This window comes from Molothrus aeneus, chromosome 4, assembly GCF_037042795.1.
Source record: "Molothrus aeneus isolate 106 chromosome 4, BPBGC_Maene_1.0, whole genome shotgun sequence".
NCBI classification, from domain to species: domain Eukaryota; kingdom Metazoa; phylum Chordata; class Aves; order Passeriformes; family Icteridae; genus Molothrus; species Molothrus aeneus.
This window is the reverse complement of record NC_089649.1, coordinates 3,983,178-4,003,140: the sequence shown is the minus strand read 5'-3', so window position 1 is coordinate 4,003,140 and position 19,963 is coordinate 3,983,178. Positions and strand designations below refer to the sequence as shown.

Genomic DNA, 19,963 nt, shown 5'->3' with positions numbered 1-19,963 from the left:
AGCTCGGCCGAAGCAAGGCGAGAGCGGCCGACCCTGACGGCCTCGAGCGAACCGAGGCGAGGCTTCCGAGGCTGCCTGGAGCGAAGCGAGCCGAGCTCAGGCGAAGCGAGCCTGCCGCTCTCGTGCGCGCTAATTAGCGCCAGTGCGGTCCCAGCCTAATGAGCTCCTGCCCGAGCCCGCGCTCCCGGTCGTGTCCGCGCCATTACCGGGCCGCCCGCGGGACGCGGCAGCGGGAGAGCCCCGAGCCGGGCGAGCTGAACGTGAGGCGGCGGCGCTTGCCCGCCCGCCCTCAGGGAGCCGAGCCGAGGCGAGCGGAGCCGAGGCGCGCCGAACGCAGAGAGCGGCTGGGAGTTGGGCCGAAGCGAGCCGAGCTCTGCCGAAGAGGCGAATGCAGGCGACAAGAGCCGAGTTGAGGCGACAATAGCCGAGTTTAGGCGACAAGAGCCGACTCGAGCCGAGCGTCTCCGGAGGGAGCCGAGCTCCGCCGAGCGCAGCATCCCGGGCAGGGCGAGGCGCCGGGCCGGGCTCGGGGTGCAGCCGGGGCTCTGGGGGGCTTCCCCGCCTGTCCCTCTCTCTAGCCCTCCTTCCTTCTCCCCGTATTCGCCTTCTCTCGCTCCCTTTCCCCCATTCCCTCTCCCCCCACAAACCCGGCTCCTTCCTGTCCTGTCCCTAGCCCGCTACTCCCTTCTGTTCCCCCTCTCTCCTTCCTCTGCCCAGCCTCCCTATACCCTCGTCCCGGGCTTTCCCTTCCCGTCCCGCTTTCCTGCACAGCTGAGCTCCCTCGCCGCCCTTTCTCATGCCCTGCTCTCGCTCCTCTCTTCCCGTGCCCCCTTTCCTTCTTTGCCCCGCAGCCGCGGGGCTCGGGCTGCCGGAGAATAAAGCCCCGAGGGCCGGAGCCCGGCGCCCCTGGGCCCTTGCAGGAGTCCCCGCGCGGGGCCGGAGGCTCTCGGCGGATCCCCCCGTGCCGCTCAAGCAGCCCGGCCGACAGCGCCGGAGCTGCGGCTTTGCCGGCATCGCGCTGAGAGCGGCCCCCGCCCTGTGCCGGGCCGTCCCCGCCGTCTGTGCCGCTCCCTCTCTCGCTGCCCCCGGCCCGAGACAGCGAGGCTGGGCAGGAACCTCAAGCCTTCTGGGGGCTGCCCCCGCTTTCTTGTTGCAGCAGAATCCCTTGCTGGGGCCATGCGCGTGTGGGAAGGGCTTGGGGGAAGCGCTGCGCTGCTGTCCAGGGCAGGCGGACTCGTTCTGAGCCTTCTTTGGGGGTCAGGAAAAGGGGGGGTGAAGACTCGGGGCTCTGATGCCGTTGGGGGCACCCCAAGGTGCCCAGGAGAGGGAGCCCCACTGCGGTGCAGGAGCAGGTGGGGGGCGGGCGAGGGGCGGGGGTCACGCTGGGTGCCGTCCCCCAGAGGGACCCAAAGCTGCCACCAAATGCACAGGGAGGGAGGGGTGAGTGGGTGTAGGATGCTAAAACCTGGCAAGGCGTTCGGTTTTCTAGGTATTGCTAAAGAATAGGAATTGGTCTCTAAACTCAGCTGGGGAGAAACCCTCTCTACGCACTCATTTGTTTCCAGGAATGTAGAAGGTTCCGACTGGAGATGGGTAGTAGTTCTGAAGATATTGCCGTGAGGTTTTGATCTAGGAACGGACCGAGCTGTGCCCTGGAACCCTCAGAACAGCTGCAGGGGCTGAAGGCGATAGAAGGGGCTCTCTGGCACCTTTTGCCTCCGTTCTCTGCCAGCGCCCAAATCGTGTCGCAGTCCCGGAAGAGGCGCTTGTCATCCCGAGAGCCAAAAGGAAGACGTGTAAAATCCCAGCTCTGCCTTGGGTTTCGTGTGGGTTTTTTACTTCGTATTGATGTCATTCCAGAGAGCAAGGAAAGAAGAAATGTGACCGGCTCCCACTATTACTGTGTGAAGGCTTTTTTTAACGGCTGCTGTATTTATATTCTCTTTTCCCACTCCAAGCTTGACTTTTGCCCTCGTTTTTCGAGCTCTGCTGCATTGGGTGTCCCAAGGAGGGCGGGGTTCCTCAGCAGGGCTCTTAGGAGGTGGCGCTGATTCTGCTTTTTCTGAAGGCGTCTCAAAGCGTGCTACCAGAATGACAGTTTTGTGCACTGGAAAGCTTTCCCTCAGTGCCATCAGCGCACGTCCGTGTCTGAATTGTGGAAACAGACGGACTAAGAACAGCCAGCACCCGGAGCAGATGTCTGTTGGCTCTGTGTCTGTGAGAAGCGGGCTGTGTGCTGGACGGGGAGAGGCGCTGTTGGAGAGTGGCATCAGCGCCAGGTGTGAGCTGTGAGGATGATGGGGGGCTCGGAGCAGCCCCAGGTGTGAGCTGTGAGGATGATGAGGGGCCGGCTCCTGCCGGCGGGGTGGGGGGGGGGGAGGCAATTTTAGGGGGAGGCTTCGCCTCAGCTCCCTTTTGCATGGAGCTGCTGAGAAGAGGGGTGCATGGGGGGCTCCCGGGGCTGTCTCATGGAAGGACTGCGAGAGCTTCTCGCAGCGTCTGGGCGAACACCTGGATGCGCGCTTGGATACGCGGAGCATCGCTTCAAGGAGGTGCCGAGGGACGAATCTTTGTGCCGGGAAGCAGCAGCCGAACGGGTGAGCGCGTGTGGATTTGGAGCGGGGACTTTGGTCCTTTCCCTTTTCGATTTGATCTTGGCAGTCCCCCCTCCCCGGTTCCCCAGGAACAAAAACGGAGCTTGTGAAGACAAAAGAAGGAGAGGCAAGCAGCTACTCTCCTAATATTGTCTGTGTTCGAACTGGGAGGGATCCGCCTTCACCTGCGGTTCGAAGGGTGTTGATGGAAGGAAAACCTGCCTTTTCCCGGCTGTTAGGGGTATCCCAGGGGTGACAGGGAATCCCTGCGTTCCATTTGAACGGGAATGGGCAAAGTATTGTTGTCATCGGATGGCTTTGATTTGAAGGCAGCCAGCCCATTTTCATCATCCTAAGGTTTAAATGGAGGGGACAGCGCTGGTGTCCCTCCTTTGCAAGGGTTTGAATTGAGGTCCAAATCCCCCTTTCCACACGGCTTGAAGGATTTCATTGGAGGAAAGCCCCTTCTTTTCTGCTCTCCCAGGGGATGAACTTGAAGGGGAGAACCCATTTCTTTGCCCTTGTTGAAGCGAGGTGAGCGCCGCCCGCGGCGTCAGTTTCGGGGTTCAGTTGCGGGAAGCCGCAGCTCTGGCAGCGTTTGCAGGGCTGCAGTCGGGGCTGTGCCGCTGCATTTGAGGGCGCTTCTTGTGGCCGCGGCCCGGCCCGGAGCGTTGCCGCTCGGGAGCGCTGCCGGCCCGGGCCGGGCGGTTGCCGAGGCGCACGGGGAATTTGGCGCGGCAGCGGCCGAGCCGCTCTGCCGGTGCGAGCCGCCGTGCGGAGCCGAGGGCGGCTGGCGCCGGGCCGGCCGAGGGCGGCAGAGGCGGCGCGGGCGCTGCTGCGCCGGCCCGGCCGGTGCCCGCCGCTCTGTCCGCTCCGGGCGCGGGGCTCGGGCGCCGCCGGGGTCCCCCGGGCAGGGGGAGCGGGCGGGGGCGGGGGGGTCTCCGGGGCGGCGCCGCCCCTGCGCGCCGGAGGAGCCGCTTTGCCGCCGGGAGCCGCGCTCCGTCCGGGGCCGGCAGCGCGGGGTTCGGCTGCCGCAAGTTCTTGGGTGTCGTGGTTCAGAGGTGCTCTGTAGGGATCGATCGCACGGTTTTGTGTGGGTCGCAGTGGGTGTGCGCTAAGGGCTCTGGCGTTCTTCCTGAGCGGTACGGTTCTCGGTTCAGGTGGTGACGATAAAGGTTTGGTTTGAATCGAGTTCTGTAGTCGGATATTTTTTTTGCCGGGCTATTCTGTTTTTAAAGGCGTGCAATGGTTTCTACGGGTCGTTGCGCGAAGCAGCGGCTCGGATTTTAATTCTGTCGCGGTGGCTTTTATTAGCGTGGGCGTGTAGCGTTTGTTTCGGTGGGGTCGAGGTGGCGTCGTGTCGTTAATAGCAGCGGGGTTTTTAAAATCTCTCTAATTGCGTTCGTGTTTATCGTCTTCCAGGGCTTTTATTGATTTGGTTTGTTTGATTGTAGTGTATGTTGTATTGTTACGGGATCATTTGGGAGATATTGTTAACGGTTGCGTTTCTCTTTAGGCTTTGTGTTTATTTCTGGGTGGTATTTTTATTTTGATCGAATGAGGCTCTAAGCGTTTATTCTTCAGCTGGGGATAATTTTTTTGTTGTAAATTAAAGTTGATTTGGTTTGGGGGACTTTTGTTTTACAATTTTTTTTTTTTTTCATTTTTTGTTGTCCTTTGACGTATTTGGTGGTTGTTGATCAGTTTTATTTTTGGGAACGTGGGTATTTATATGGTGGGTCTTTTTAAGTAGTTTTTTTTTATTTGGGTAGTTATTTTCTTATTTTTTAGTTGTTGAGATTTTTTTTTTTCTATTTCGTTAGTTAATTCGCTTTCTAAAGTACTTTTGACAGAGTATTGCTTATTCTTTGAGTTAGTGTAGATGTAGAATTTTGATTATTTTTTTAATAACGTTCAGGGTCAGTGGCACTGTTGGGAGTTGAGTGAGTTGGTTTGGATTTTTTTAGAGGCTTTTGTGATTTGCTGCGTGTGTTTCTCAAGGGTTTTCTTTTCATTTGGTTCCGTTTTTCTGATGTGATGAGAACTGTCAGTGAAAAGAGTGTTGTGTGTTTTTTTCGCTGGCAGTTGTTTGGCTGGTGGAGGTATCTTGATGGTTTTGGAAGACATTGGTGGGAATTCGATGCTGTTTGTTTTGTCCTTGTATTTAGGAAATGGATTTTAAATGTAAAATTCTAAGGATAGCTATCTTTAAACAAAACAAGTAGATGAGTAGAAATGGGAATAAACTTTTATTTTGATCTATTCGGTCTATATTTAAAATTTAACAGGTAACATAAGTCTTGATATATTCCAATAAGATATTGTATTTTTTAATAGAGCGTTGTGTATGTTTATAGATATATCAATAGAGATGATAAATATAAACACAACTCAAACGAAATTTTAAATATAGAAATGTATTGCGAATCTATGCAGATATAGATATAAAATTATTAAAGGATTGTAAATCTAAAGTGACATAAATCCATACAACACATAATACAAGTGATACTGTATATATCTTCTTATATATTATAGGAAGTAGCTATAAAATAGTTATATATATAGTACATCACTATGATATAATATATAAAACATTAGAGATAGGGTAAATATAAATACAACAATATTATTAAAAGTAGTTTAAAAGAAAGGATGGTTTTGTTTTTTATTTGGCAAAAGCAGGGGTTTTATTATAAAAACTACAAATACAAATAATAGAAAGATAGAAATCTAATTGTAAAAATATCTCATGAATACATCAAGGTTGATATAAAAATTGAAAATATTAGAAAAAATAAGTTGTAGCAGTAGATATGGTACATAATAAAAATAATTTATCTCTATGATGTGAATAATATATATGTGAGATGTAATTATGAATAGAATGCATCAGTATAAACTGTGACTATAAATGTGAATATAATTATGCAAGCTATAAATATAAAACTATTTCAATATAGTTTAAAAGAAGGGTTTTTTGGTATTTGTTTGGTTAGAGATGGGATTTTTTTTTTTGGAATAATAAAAGTATGATAGAAATCTAGATCGAAGTCTAGAAATATACAATCAATATATAATGATATTGATAAAACCACAAAATATGAATAAATACAGATAATAGGAATAGACATAATAGATTGTATAAATGACGTAACACATCAATGTCCGGTATAAATATGCGTGTGAATAGAACTAGGAAAACTAGAACTATAAAATTTATTTCAAGAAGGCTTGAAAGAAAGGGGGCTTATTTGGTTCTTGTTGGGTAAGAGGCAGGTTTTTGGCATTTATTTTTAGAGGAGTTTTTTGCGGGGGGGAATCGCCCCTGTTCTTTTTTTCCGCCTTGGCTGCCCGCAGCCCCAAGGCGCGCGGCGCCCCCGGCTGGGGTGGGCGGCGGTGCTGCCGCCTTGTGGGCAGAGCGCGGTACTGCAGCCCGCCGCCGCCAGGCAGCCCTCTTGGGCGTGGCGCGTGGCGGAGTTTGTTTGACCGTCTCAAAATGGCGGCCAAAAGGGTGGGCAACCGGAGGACCGCGGTGTGTGTATCCGGACTGCCTGCACGGAACACCGACGTGGTCCCGGCGAGATTTTCTCTTGCGTTTCAGGTGTACCCGGCACGGGCTGTGGGGTCATCGGCGCCGCGGGCGGGCGTATTTCGGTGGGTTTCTGACCGCCATCTGAGTAATCGCCTCTCTCGGCGGAGGGGGGGGGGGGGGGGGGGGGGTCCTTTCTTGGCCGCCATCATGGGAGCGTCGCGTCGCCAATGTCACGGAGCTTCATTGACCTTCTCAAAATGGCGGCCAAAAGCGCGGGAAAATCGCGGACCCGGGAGTCTGCCGCCCTGTGGCCAGAGAGCGGTACTGCAGCCCCCCGAGCCAGAGCCCTGCCCCTCGCCGCTGGCACGGGGCAACGACGCGGCTGCCGAGCGAGGCAAGGGCGAGGGGCGGGAGCGAGCGGCGGGCGGGGCGGGCTCGGTAAATGGCCGGCAGGGGTGAAAGACATTCAGGAGTGCAAAAGGGACACGATGGCTGAGAAGAATGGCCGGGCGGGGGGTGGCCCGGCGGGGCCGCTTTCGGCGGGCGGCGGAGGCACGGTCGCAGCGCTCCGCGGGCCGGGGGCAGCGAGCGGGGGCGGGCGAGCGCCGTCGGAACGGGGCTGCACCCCCCGAGCCCGCGCACGCCCCTCGCCAGGTGCTGGAAGCGACGGCGGGCCGGAAAATCCCGGCGTGGCGGCGGCGCTGCCCGCCCTTTGTGCCGCCAGCTTTGCAAGGTAAGACCGCCCGCCCCGCCCCGTCCCGTGCCACCGCCTCCCGGTGTCTGTAAACTTCCCTCTGGCTTCCCACTTCTCCGTGCTGGAGAGTGGGAGAAAGGTCCCTGCTGCTTGCCGTGTCCTCGGTGGGCAGAGAGCAGCTCTGACCTTGGCCGGATGGGCTGCTGAGGATTGGTTCCATGGGGATGTGCTTTGATGCATTTAGTGACCTTTACAGATTTCTTTCCCCGCTTTTTTCAGTTCACAGAATCATGGAATAATTCAGGTTGGAAGGGGCTCTAAAGATCACCTCATTCCAAGGCTGCTGCCGCTGTGGGCAGGGATGTGCTTCCATAGAGCAGCTTGCTCAGAGCCTCATCCCAGAGCAGCAAGGGGCCTTGAACACTTGCAGCGATGGGGCAGCCCCAGCACCTCTGAGCAACCTGTGCCCTGTGCCAGCCAAGTGCCAGAGGAGGAAGGAAGCCCTTCCCACCTGGAGCAGAGGCTGCTGCAGCTTGGCGTAGCCTTGTGTCACCGAGCGTGTGAGTCAGAAAGGCCCTTCCTTTCTGGAGGGGTAACAACACTCAAAGCTCTTTCTCGGGACAAGCAGAGCAATGGAAGGCCAAAGTAGCCTTCAGTTCTTCCAGCAGATTTGGGAACAACTTGAAGGAGGAGCAGAGCTGGCCTGGTGCCTGCCAGCTCTGCAGGCAGTGGGCATGGAGAAGCTGCAATTATCTGTCTTCTTGGTTGAGGCTTTAAAAATGAGGCGCTTTTCTGTAGTTCCTTTTCAGGCATGACGTGCAAGTTGCCCCTAGAAGTCCAAAGGCAGCTGTTTTTGTAGCAGAAGGAAGTCAGGAGGAGGCAAAGCCATCAGCTAAGTCTAGATAAAAAACTTGGCTAACCTCTTTTCCCCCCCTCCTCCAAACAGGCAATTGTGCAGCACTCAGCAGAGATCTGCCCGGGAGGAAAAGCAGAGCCAATCTCTGAGAAGGGACGTGCGAGCTCTGGCGAGGACGGCTGCTCCCCCTGGCCTTGGTGTGGGACCTCCTGAGGTGCCATTCCTGTGGTGGGAGTGTTTCTCCTCTCATCCAGCCAAGCCAGAGACCGCCTAGGGAAGGAGCAGGTAAGGTTAAAGTACTGAGATCTCCCAGGTAAGAAGTGACACGCCAAAAGGAAATGGCCTCAACTTGCAGCAGGGAAGGCTTAGATTGGATTGGAGGGACAATTTCTTCACTGAAAGGGTGGTCAGGCATAGGAGCAGGCTGCCCAGGGAAGTCCCCATGCCTGGAGACATGTCAAGGATGTCAAGATGTGGTGTTTAGGGACCTGATTTGGGGGGGCAGCTTGGCAGTGCTGGGGCAGCAGCTGGGCTCGATGTCCTTAGAAGGCTTTTCCAACCGCAAGGATCCTATGGTTCTGGAAAGCCTTGACCCCTCTGGCTCTAGCACAGCACCTGGATGCTGACAAAATGAGGCTGGTCATAGAGCCTGGAGGTCCCTGTGCCACAGGGAGAGGACAAGCCAGTGTCACCTGCAGGGAGGGTCTCGTCCCCAGAGAGCAGTCAGTGACTCCGTCCCTGCCTGGGGCTCTGGGTGCACCCTCGGGGGGCGGGGGACGCACCTGCCCTCCTTGCTGCTCTCGTCCTTATCCCATATGGATTTAGCAGCAATCTTCTGTCTTTTCTTTAAAACTGTCCTTGGGAGAGTTCAAAGAGAGGGTCATTAGTTATTTCAAAGCCTACATCTTTTACCTATTGGCACTGTAGAGAAAAGACACAAACCTGCTTTGCATCCTTCTGCCTGGAAGTCATTGTGACACAGGGAAGGGAGGAAGGGGCTGGCCGGGGTCAGCCTCTGCTGAGCCTCAGCTCTGGCTGCTCCTGCTCACTGGGTAAACCCAAAAGCTGTCGTGATCAAAAACGCAGGCGCCCTTCTGACCTGAGTCACAGGGGCCCTTTCTTCTGAATGACTCAAGATGGGAAATCATTCTTGGAGCTTCAGAAGAAAAAAAACCCCAAAACTGTAGGTACATTTGTAAGAGCGTGTATGTACGTACATTTCCTTCGATGAAGAAGAAAATCTTAGAAATATCATGTCATGTCTGGCTTCCTAGAGAAGATCCTGAACTCTGGGCTTCTGAAAGCAAATGGCTGTGCATTTGTAGGAGCGTTTCCCTTCTTTTTATATGCCTCCCCCAGTCATCTTCTACCCTTGCCCATGGCAAGGAGAGTGTGGTGATTTGGCTGCTCCGCTCTGCCGAGGGTGTTGCAGGCTGTGTAGCAGGAGTGAGGCCTTTGTGGCTGCTCATCAGACATTTTCCTACAGCGTTCTCCCTGCAATGGTAAAATGAGACTTGTGTTAGCGAGCAGTCAAGTAGAGCAGGTAACATTAGAAAAGAATTGTTTCTGAGCTGCTGTACACTAGCACGTGTTTCCCCTTTCCGGCAGAGTGCAGCTGCCCAAGAAGGGATTTTTTGTGGCTCAGCCAGATGTGCTCCTGCCTCCCACCGAGACGCTGAGACGGAGCTGGGTTTGCATTCCAATGTCTTGGGACAGAGGCTCATGGGAAGTTTTCTCAGCTATCCAAGGCACGGAGCCCTGGAGCCAAGTCAGCCTGAGCTGCTGCGTGCTTGCTGTGAGCCTTGAGGTGAGCGCGCATCATTGCGGGCTTGGGATCGATTGAAATGCGCTAAGGAAACCAGCTCTGGCGAGGGAGGCAGGGAGGGAAATGCTCTCTTAACATGTGCCAATTCTTCTGTCAAACTCATCAGGGCAGGACAGCGTTCAGACTGAAAGTGTGAGAAGATGTGCAGTGAGACAGAGAATCTGACAGGAGCACCGGACTCACAAGTGCACGAATTTTGCTTTTGGCTTGGATTTAAACTCAGAAGTTGTAAGGAATTTGGGAAGGAGAAGGGACATTTCAGAAGGAGAAGAAGAAAAAGAAGTTGTTGTTGTTACAGCCCTGGCAAAATCTTTGGTTCGAGCTAATAAAGGAAGTTAGTTGAAATAAAAAAAAAAGAAAAAAAACGTGGGTTTTTTTCCCTCACTGTTGTATTTGTTGGTGGTAGATGGTGTGTTGTTTTATTTCTTGGTCTTATTAACTCTGTGTAAATAGTTTTTTGAGTGAAGCTCACTTTCTGGACGGGTTGGTTTGTATTTGAGGTAGGATTAATTTCAAGAGGTTTCTTTCCTAGACTTCTGACAGGTATTCCTGGGATTTTGGTTTTGTTTACTGTATGTATCAACAGAGAGATTTGGTAGGGCCAGCTGGGCTGCTGGAGTTTTGGGTGTTAATTTATTAGATGGCTTTTGTTAATCACAGAATAATTATATAAGTTAACAGCAAATTACCCAATTTATCTAGGTATGCTACCTAAACACAATGCTTTATGTCTTACAATTTTTCTGTTCTTCTGCTCCTAGTAGTTGTGTCAAAAAAGAAAGCGCTGTTATTTTTCTGAAGAGCTTTCTTCTTTAACAAGGCCTTTCCTCCCTTTGAATTTGAGTCAGAGGAGCCAAACAGCTGCAGCTGCTCTGGGGGCTTTTATATTCAGTGGGATTAGCCCCCTCCCTTTTCCCAGGCATCATGGGAATGGGAGGCGGGCACCATCAGGGCTATATTAACCCCAGCCTTTGCTGAGGGGCTTCATTCCCTCTCTGGGATGTGCTGGGGTAAGGGCTCTCCTGTCATTTCAGTGAAGAGGCTCTTTCAGCTTATCTCAGCTTGCTTTCAGCAGGTGTTTCTGGGCATCTAAAGCAACAGAGGCTTGGAAGATCCTGTGAAGAAAATGGCATGGAATACAGGGAGTATTTAAGTTCACGATTTTGTGTTTAGGGGTGGTAAAGTGCATTTGCAATTTCTGGTTTTGTTCTTGTTTTGTGTTTTTATTGTTTTTAGGAGGTGCACAGCTTCCAGAGATCCCAGGGTGTGTCAAACACAGCACTTCTTTCAGCAGATTCATCATGTCACAGGAGGCATCTGCCCAGTGTCAAAAATGATGTTTGAGACTGAGGCTTCAGGTGAGTTGAGGGTTGTGACTGGGAGAGGGAGGGTGAGCAGGTATCCAGTTAGGAGTTATTGGGGGGCAGGGGGGTTTGCAGGCAGCAGGGTGAGAAAGGGTGTTTATCTGAGGGCCCCCGCACACAAGGCTTTTCAGAAGCATAGCAGAGGCATTCCCATGTCTTCCTCACACAAGGTCATCCAGTGCACTCACAGGAATGCCATTTAACTTTGCTTTTCTCTAACCCAGGTGCCACTCATAATAAAGGCCACACCTTTGGAATCAGGATGAAGGTGGAGCCTGAAGGAGCCAGGCACACTCAGGAGAGGGCAAGTAGCTGACTTGCTGGGATTTGGCCCACATAACTCTGAACTCATACGTTGGTTTTGGTTTTCTTTATTGTAGCTGACCGAGAGGCTAACAGGCGATCACGGGGCCCTCCGAGGCAGACTCATTTCAGGTGCAACGTGGATTCACATCGCCGATCATCCAAAAGATAAGTCGGGGCCACGGCCTGGAGATGGGAGAGCAGTGGGTTGGGAGTTCCTGGGACAGATGGAAAAATTAGCAGAGGGAAAAGCAATCTTCTCCAAGGGGCCTCTTAGGACAGCTCAAGGGAGAGACTCCACATTTGATGGCAGCGTGCAGGCGGGCAGGGCAGAGCAGTTCCGGTCCACGTCGTGTTGTCCGGTGTACCGTGTTACCTACTGTGTCTTTGGGGTCCCTTTTGCCTTTTCCCCTCGAGGCCCTCACCACAAGCATAATGTGTCGTGTTTAACGTCCCCCCGTTTGTCACGTTCTGTGTCACGGGTGTCTGCACATGTTTGTGCCGGAGCTGCTCTGCCCTGCCGCAGAGGCTGCTGCAATAGGACAAGGCTCAGGGACAGGCAGTTTGTGGGGTGTCGCCGGACTCTAGATGATATTCCTAGATAGACAGAAGATGTTTGGAGCTGTGAAGATATCCTGCAGCCCTTTGACGTTTGTCCTCGCTTTCTTTCAGACGCAGAAGGATAAAATCCAGGGCAAAATCCATCCACCCATCCCGAGGGAGGAGGTTCCCCCGAGCAGGTCAGTCACCGTTTGTCTCTGCAGGGGGAGTGTAAAGTGTGACTCTGTTACAGCTCTGTTCTTTTTCTTTTTAGGAAGTAAAGCTGGACATCAGCAGTCAAGGTGAGGTGGGCAAGGTGAGCATTGAGTAGCGTACAGAAGCAGTTGTTATTGCTCCAGTCTCACTTTCTGGTGCAGCTCTAAGCATCTGTTCCTGTTTCTGCGCTTTAGGCAATCCACTCGGAGTACGCCGAGCCCCAGTCACCAACCGGCCGACGCACCGGGTGTGCCGCTCTCCCGAGCCCTGGGGAAGTATCACGGGACTCGGCGATGAAGCCTCTGCCTTTTCTGTTTAAAGGTGTCACCAGGGCAGCCTTCAGCAATGGCCAAGGAGTTGCGGTGAGTCAGGGAAGTAGGGAGGAGGAGCGAGGCTCCGCTCAGGTTTCAGCAGCGCCACATCACCTCGTCTCCTCTTAGCCCAGGCGTACCCACGACGATGGCGTCAGCCTCCGAGTGTGGCTGAAGCGTGCGGCCCCAGGAGCCGGGCATTCTTGGGAAAACAGTGAGTGGCAGAATTGTTGGGTTTTGGCCAACGTGCTGCTGAGGTTATGCATTGATATTTCGTTTTCTTTATTGGAGCAGACGAAGAAACAGCAGGAAGCTGTTTAACAACAGTGCCAGCAGGACCTTCCCAGCTGTCGAGGCAGCCTTCCCTTGCACCTGACACAGACCGGCATCCCCAGATGTCTGAGAGATAAGTAGAGGGCTACGACCCACAGAGGGGATGAAACCAGGGCGCAGTGCAGGGACCCACTGGGAGGGGTTTCTGAGTCCGCTTTGGAGACGGGGGTGTCCACGAAGCGGCCCCTTAGGCTTGGGGGGGAAATAAAAGCAAAGTCTCACTTTTGATCTCAGTGCTGAGGTGCGCAGGGCAGAGCAGTGCCGGTGTGTATTGTGTCAATTGTCTATTGAGTGTTCTGTGTGGTTGGATGTGTCATGTCCTTTACCTTAGGCCTTTGAGGAGCCAAGCAGAAACCCTGGCATCACTGTTAGCATCTGTAATCTCAGCGTTCCTCGGCCTGGTACCCAGACCATTGACCTTTTGACTCGGTAGCTCCGACAGGCATCAGAATTGCATCTCTCTTTGGAAGCATCCAGTCAGGTGGCTTTTCAGGTCTTGTTCTGAGCTGCACGGACAGCCGTGCTCCTCAATGCTCCATTTCAACGGATTAGGCTTTGTAAGAATGCGAGGTTAGGGAGAGGATTCTGACCGTAGGATTCCTGGGTATCCATCTTTGCAGTTCTTGGAATAAATCCTTCAGCCAGCATCTTCCTCCAGGGTTCTCTGAGCCTCATCAGGTTGCCATCAGTCTCACCTCGGTCATCTCCTTTTGCATTCTCTCAGTCCCTGCAGCCACTTTCCTTGCCAGGAGCTTTCTGTCCCTGTTGTGTCCCCCCTGTCTGTCACGTCCTGTCCCGTGTCACGGGTGTCAGCGCACACATTTGTGCCGGAGCTGCTCTGCCCTGCCGCATAGCCCGGTGCAATAGGGGAAGTCCCTGGGAGTTTGTAATGTGGGGTGTAGTTGGACTCTAGATGGGATTTGTAGATGGACACAAGACGTCTGGAGCTCCTAAGTTATCCTGCAACAGTTTGAGTTTTGTCCTAACTTTTTTTTCAGATTCAGATGGATTAAATGTGTGCCAGAGGGCCCCATCCCGGGTGAGGGGTTTCCCCCGCGCAGGTGAGGCCCCGTTTGTCTCTGCAGCAGAAGTGTAAATGATGCCTCTGTTACAGCACTGTTCTTTGTCTTTCTTTTTAGGAAGCAAATGTGGATACCAGCAGTCAAGGTGAGCAGTGGAGAGAAGCAGTTGTTATTGCTCAGGTCTCAATTTCTGGTGCAGCTCTAAGCTTCCATTCTCGTTTGTGCGCTTTAGGCAATCCACTCGGAGTATGCCAAGCCCCCGTCACCAACCGGCCGATGCACCGGGTTTCCTGCAAATGTGAGCCCTGTGGATGCATTACAGGACTTGGTGATGAAGCCCTGAACTTTTCTATTTAAAGGTGCCATCCTGGTGGCCTCTGGCAAGTGCTGAGGAGTTGTGGTGAGTCAGGGAAGTAGGGGGGAGGAGCGAGGGTCCACTCAGGTTTCAGCCATGCCAAATCACCTCATCTCCTCTTAACCCAGGCATCCCCTGTGGCGACGGCCTCGGTCTCTGAGCGTGCCCTAAGCGTGCGGCCCGAGCAGTTGAGCGTTCTTAGGAGCACGGTGAGTAGCAGACTTGTGGGGTTTTGGCCGATGTGGTGCCACGATCCAGCATTGATGTTTGTTTTTCTTTAATATAGCTGTCTAAGAGACACCAGCCCGGTGCCAGCAGGACCTTCCCGGCTGACGAGGTTTCCTTTCTTCGCACCTGAGACCGGCATCCCCGGATGTCTGAGAGAGAAGTAGAGGGCTAGGACCCTCAGGGGGGATGAAAGCAGGGTGCTGGTTTGGGAAATACTGGGATGGGTTTTTGAGTCCACTTTGGAGGTGGGGGGGTGTCCATGAAGCAGCCCCTTAGGCCACATAAAAGCCAAGTCTCACTTTTGATCCCAGTGCTGCGGTGCGCAGGGCAGAGCAGTCCCGGTGTGTATTATGTCCCTTGTCTATCGTGCCTTGTGTGTTGTTTGGGTATCTCATGTCTCTTACCTTAGCCCTTTGAGGGGCCTGTCAGAAACCTTGGCATTGTTCTTATCCTCTGTGATCTCTGCATTTCTTGGTCCGCCACCCATGCCATACAACCTTTGCCTGGGGAGCTCAGACATGTATCAGAATTGCATCTCTCTTTGGAAGCATCCGGTCAGATGTCTTGTCAGGTCTTGTTCTGAGCTGTACAGACAACTATGCCCTGCCAGGATCCATTATGGCAGATTAGGGCTTGAAAGAATGTGAGGACAGGTAGAGGCTTCTGACCGTAGGATTCTCGGGCATCCATCTTTGCAGTTCTTGGAATAAATCATTCAGTTAGCATCTTGTTCCTCCAGGGTTTTCTGAGCCACGTCAGCTTGCCATCAGTCTCACCTCGGTCATCTCATTTGGCATGCTCTCGGTCCTTGCAGTTATCCTTTTTGCCAAGAGATTTCTGTCTGTGTTGTGTGTCCATTGTTTGTCGTGTCCTGTGTGTCCTGTGTCACGGGTGTCCGCACGTATTTGTGCCGGAGCTGCTCTGCCCTGCCGCATAGCCTGGTGTAATAGGACAAGCCCTGGGGGGTTGAAATTTTTCATGTGGGGTGTACTTGGACTCTAGATGCTGTTCCTAGATTGATATAAGGTGTTTGCAGCTTTTGAGTCATCCTGCAGGTGTTTGACATATGTTCTAACTCTCTTGCAGGTGCAGATGCATTGCATCCACGGCAGAGCACCCCATCCTGGGTGAGGGGGTTCCCCTGAGCAGGTCCGTCCCCATTTGTCTGTGCAGGGGGAGTGTCAAGTGTGGCCCTGTTACAGCGCTGTTCTTTGTCTTTATTTTTAGGAAGTATAGCTGGATCTCAGCAGTCAAGTTCAAGAGGGTAAGGTGAGCAGTAGCCTTGCTTGTTGCTGAGGTCTCAATTCCTGGGGCAAGTCTAAGTCTCCATTCTCGTTTTTGTTCCTTAGGCCATCTGCTCGGAGCATGCCAAGCTCCCATCCCCAACGGGCCGACGGACCGGGTTTGCCGCTCTCACGAGCCCTGCATGCCGGGCAGCCATCAGGAACTGCCGTGGAGTTGCGGTGAGTCAGGGAAGTAGGGAGGAGGAGCGAGGGTCCGCTCAGGTTTCAGCAATGCCACGTCACCTCCTGTCCTCTTAACCCAGGCGTACCCCACGACGACGGCGTCGGCCTCCGAGCACGGCCGGAGCGTGCGGCCCGAGGAGCCGGGCCTTCTTAGGAGAAGGGTGAGTCGCAGACTTGTGGGGTTTTGGCCGATGTGGTGCCACGATCCGGCCTTGATGTTTGGTTTTCTTTAATATAGCTGTCTAAGAGACACCAGCCTGGTGCCAGCAGGACCTTCCCAGCTGACGAGGTGGCCTTTCTTCGCACCTGAGACCGGCATCCCCGGATGTCTGAGAGAGAAGTAGAGGGCCACGACCCCCATGGGGGATGAAAGCAGGGTGCTGGTTTGGGAATTACTGGGAGGGGGGGGTTTGAGTCCTCTTTGGCGGTGAGGAGTGTCCATGAAGTGGCCCCTTAGGCCCCATAAAAGCAAAATCTCACTTTTGATCCCAGTGCTGAGGTGAGCAGGGCAGAGCAGTCCCGGTGTGTATTGTGTCCCTTGTCTTTTGTGTATTATGTGTTGTTTATCATAGCCCTTTGAGGGGCATGTCAGAAACCTTGGCACCAGTCTTAGCATCTGTACTCTCAGCGTTCCTTGCCCTGGCACCGATGCCATGGAACTTTTAACTCGGTAGCTCAGACAGGTATCAGAATAGCAACTCTTCTTCGAAGCATCCAGTCAGATGGCTTTTCAGGTCTTGTTCTGAGCTGTACAGACAGCTGCACCCTGCAAGGTTCTGTTATGATGGATTAGGACTTGTAAGAATGTGGGGACAGGTAGAGGCTTCTGACCGTAGGATTCTCGGGCATCCATCTTTGCAGTTCTTGGAATAAATCATTCACTTAGCATCTTGTTCCTCCAGGGTTCTCTGAACTTCATCAGCCCGCCATCAGTTTCACCTCGGTCTTCTAATTTTGCGTCCTCTCGGTGCTCGCTGTCATTTTCCTTACCCAGAGATTTCTGTTCCTGTTGTGTCCCCGTTGTTTGTCCTGTCCTGTGTCACGGGTGTCTGCGCACACATTTGTGCCGGAGCTGCTCTGCCCTGCTGCATAGCCTGGTGCAATAGGAGAAGTCCCGGGGACTTGATGTTTGTAATGTGGGGTGTAGTTGGACTCTAGGTGGGATTTGTAGGTGGACACAAGATGTCTGGAGCTCTTAAGTTAGCCTGCAGCTCTTTGACTTTTGTCCTTTCTTTCAGGTGCAGAAGGATAAAATCCAGGGCAGAGCCCCCCATCTTGGGTGAGGGGATTGCCCTGAGCAGGTCAGTCACTGTTTGTCTCTGCAGAGGGAGCATAAATGATGGCTGTTAGAGCAGTGTTCTTTGTCTCACTTTTTAGGAAGTCAAGGCTGAGAGCAGCAGTCAAGGCCGAGTGGGCGAGGTGAGCATTGAGTAGTGTACAGAAGCAGTTGTTTTTGCTGATGTCTCAGTTTCTGGTGCAGCTCTAAGCATCTCCACTTTTTTTTTATTATTTTAGGTGGTCCGCTTGCCATCTATCCTGGCCGAGCATGCCCATTCCACGTGTGTGCAGCTTAAGGTATCAGTGTGGCATCCTTGTCAGATTTGTAGGTTGTGTTTTCACAGTGTCTGAGCATGCTTTTCTGCTTTGTTTCTTTGCAGGTGCTGTCGCTGCCCTAGGCACGCCAAGGAACGGAGGAGGGCAGGTGAGTCGGGGTTTAGGCAGGCTGACTCCTAGGTGAGCGTTACACAGCAGCATGCTAAGGGTGTACCTTTTCTTTTTGCAGGTATCTTCTGGGCACCCTCTGGAGTCAAATCAAGATTTGAGGTGAGCCGGGGCAGGGGTGCGGAGGAGCCCTGGGGGTTACTGTTTTTGAGGGCAATAGTCACCTTTTCTGTTTTGTCTTAGGTGCCCTGAGGAGCCTCGTAGCCAAAGGTTGGAAAGGACAGCACCAAGGCACACACAGAGCACGTTTCAACATCCACGTCCGACCGAGGATGGATTTTGTCCTCTCATCTTCCAAAAGCGAAGTGTCGGGGCCAGTGGTTGGGAGAAGGGGACAAACCTTTACTATCACAGAGGGCAATCAGTTGTCAGCTTAGCGGAGAGGTCTGTAGTGGGGTGGGCTGTCTGGAAGTAAAGGGAGAGGGTTTCCCCTCAGCCTCGCCAGGGCCTTTGCTGGGCAGGGCAGTTCCGACCCATCTCCACATTTTTGTGTACTTTGCGTCGTCCGCCTTCCTCGACTCAACATGGTCACGGATGTTTCCCCTGAGTAGCTCGCCTTCAGGTCCGGAGCTATAGCCACGGTCACCCGCCCTCGGCTTCCTTCTCTAGGCTCGCTGAGCCTCTCGAGCATCCTCTTAACTGCTGTGGCAGTAACTTCTTTTAACGAGTTACATTTCATCATCACGTGCTATCGTCATAGGGCTTCCTTTCCTTTGGCATCATCAGCCTCTGGCTCATCTTGCGCTAGGCATCTCGGGTCCCTAAGGGGACAGTGCCAGGCAGTTGCCACTTGTCTCTGTGTTATGTCACCCATGTCTATGTTATGTTGTCCGTGTCTGTGTCCGTTGTCTTCCATGTCATAGGCCTTTGTTACGTCTCGATGCTTTATCGGCACTATTCTGTGCCATATAGGCCGTGTTCTACTCACGTTCCTTTCTGGATATCCCTTCTTCTGGCATCTTTACATTTTTACTCTTTGAGACAGGAATGTCTCAAACGGACAAGATGTTCACATCCATCTTCCTTCTCACTACCAGCTTTGGTAGTGCCTTTTTTTCCATGCCCTTCTCTTGGACTGCTAGAGGGAGTGTCTTGCACCCTCCTCATGTGACTGCAGTACTTCTATAAGTTCCATCTTCTCAAGGGTATAGGACTCAAGAATTGATCTTCCAGCGAGTTATCTCAAGTCCTGGCTTTTATATTGTGTGTACCTGTGCTGGCTTATACTGTATGTACCTACACTCTATGTACACTTGCACCGTATGCATCGACTTACATTGTTGTGTGTACTTATACTGTACCACTTAAGGTTGGAGCTGCCCTGCCAGGGCACGTAGTCACAGTTAGGTAGAAGAGTTATAAAAACTTTACTGTTCATCTGTCTTTTATGGGATTTTGGGTAGAAAACTTACTGGTCCAGAGTGCAGACAAGTCCTAGCTGTCAGATAGCCACTCGTTGACCGCTTCCTGTCGTCTCACAGGTCCCTGAGGCTGCCGATTTCCCCAGAATCTACCATTTGACGTCAAGGAGCGCAGCCAGAAGATGTGTCAAGCACGTTCTTCAGCGTCTCGAGTAAGGGCCGCAGCGAGCGTGTAAGTGGGAAGAGCGTGTGAGCGTGTGTGAGAGCACGTGTCTGTGTCTGTCTGCGTCTGCTCGTCTCCGCATGTGTCAGCGCATGCTGACTGGATTACTGGATTTAACCTTGTGTGTGTGACTTTTGCTTTTCAAGTTTTTTAACTCATTTTTAAATTTAGAATAAAAAATCCCCAGCTGGGTTCCCCCCCCCCCCCCCCCCCCCCCCGGCTGTTTTTTTTTTTTTTCCTCGGTCCCGTTCAGTCTGTGAGGCGACGTTCATCACCAAAGTTTGGGCACAGACTGTCCAGGGACCGGGGTTTTTTTGTCAAGGAGGAGGATTTTTTTGAGGCTCCCGGAAACCACGTTCCCGAGGACCAATGATTGCTGGGGTGTAATTTAGCAGTTGTGATGAGAGGGATGGTGACTTCGTGTGTCATCTGAAGGGGGTGTTAATGGTAGATGAGTGCTGTTTTTTGTGTGCTTTTGTTGGTTTGGGTTTCCTATAACAATAAATCCACATGTAATGAAAATAGAAAAAGGTTATCATCTTGTGTTAATATGTGTGTTGTGTTGTATTGCTCTGTATTGCAGGGTGAGCACAGGGTGCACTCTCTCCTCCTTGCTGTGACACCTGGGCTGGCAGGGATGACACAGTGACCTCGGCCGGCTGATGCTGCCTGTGCCATCACCTGGCACTGACGTGTTTGATGAAAATCCTTTTGCTGGGATTTTTCTCCTGAGAAGCCTCAGAACAGAAATGGAGCCAGTAACAATCTGCTGGCTGTGGAGTGTGGGCTGGAGATGGTTTAGCAACAGGGGCATCTTGGATTGGTCTCCTGTGCATTGTTTCTACTTGATGACCAATCATGGTCCAGCTGCGTCGGGGCTGTGAGCAGTCCCAGGTTTTTATTATTCATTCCTTTCCAGCTTTCTGATGTCTCCTTGCTCTTTTAGTATAGTTCTACTATCTCATTTTCTTTTAATATAATAGAGATCATAAAATAATATTTCAGCCTTCTGAAA

General features: G+C 52.4%; 3 long non-coding RNA genes across 4 annotated transcripts; all 3 read left to right on the top strand.

Moving 5' to 3' along the window:
* The first annotated feature begins 6,172 nt into the window (after window positions 1-6,172).
* LOC136555973 (uncharacterized) lies at window positions 6,173-10,146 on the top strand. Its single transcript, XR_010783564.1, has 4 exons — window positions 6,173-6,251; window positions 7,770-7,964; window positions 9,288-9,486; window positions 9,611-10,146. It is a non-coding gene; the product is annotated as an uncharacterized lncRNA (long non-coding RNA).
* Window positions 10,147-16,033: 5,887 nt separating this feature from the next.
* Window positions 16,034-17,218, top strand: LOC136556133 (uncharacterized). The gene is made up of 3 exons (XR_010783581.1): window positions 16,034-16,943; window positions 17,020-17,061; window positions 17,158-17,218. It is a non-coding gene; the product is annotated as an uncharacterized lncRNA (long non-coding RNA).
* A 400-nt stretch (window positions 17,219-17,618) lies between these two features.
* On the top strand, window positions 17,619-19,963 carry LOC136555900 (uncharacterized). 2 transcript variants are annotated; one of them, XR_010783552.1, is made up of 2 exons: window positions 17,619-18,937; window positions 19,532-19,963. It is a non-coding gene; the product is annotated as an uncharacterized lncRNA (long non-coding RNA). The 2 variants fall into 2 exon arrangements; XR_010783551.1 differs by having other exon boundaries at window positions 17,619-18,957.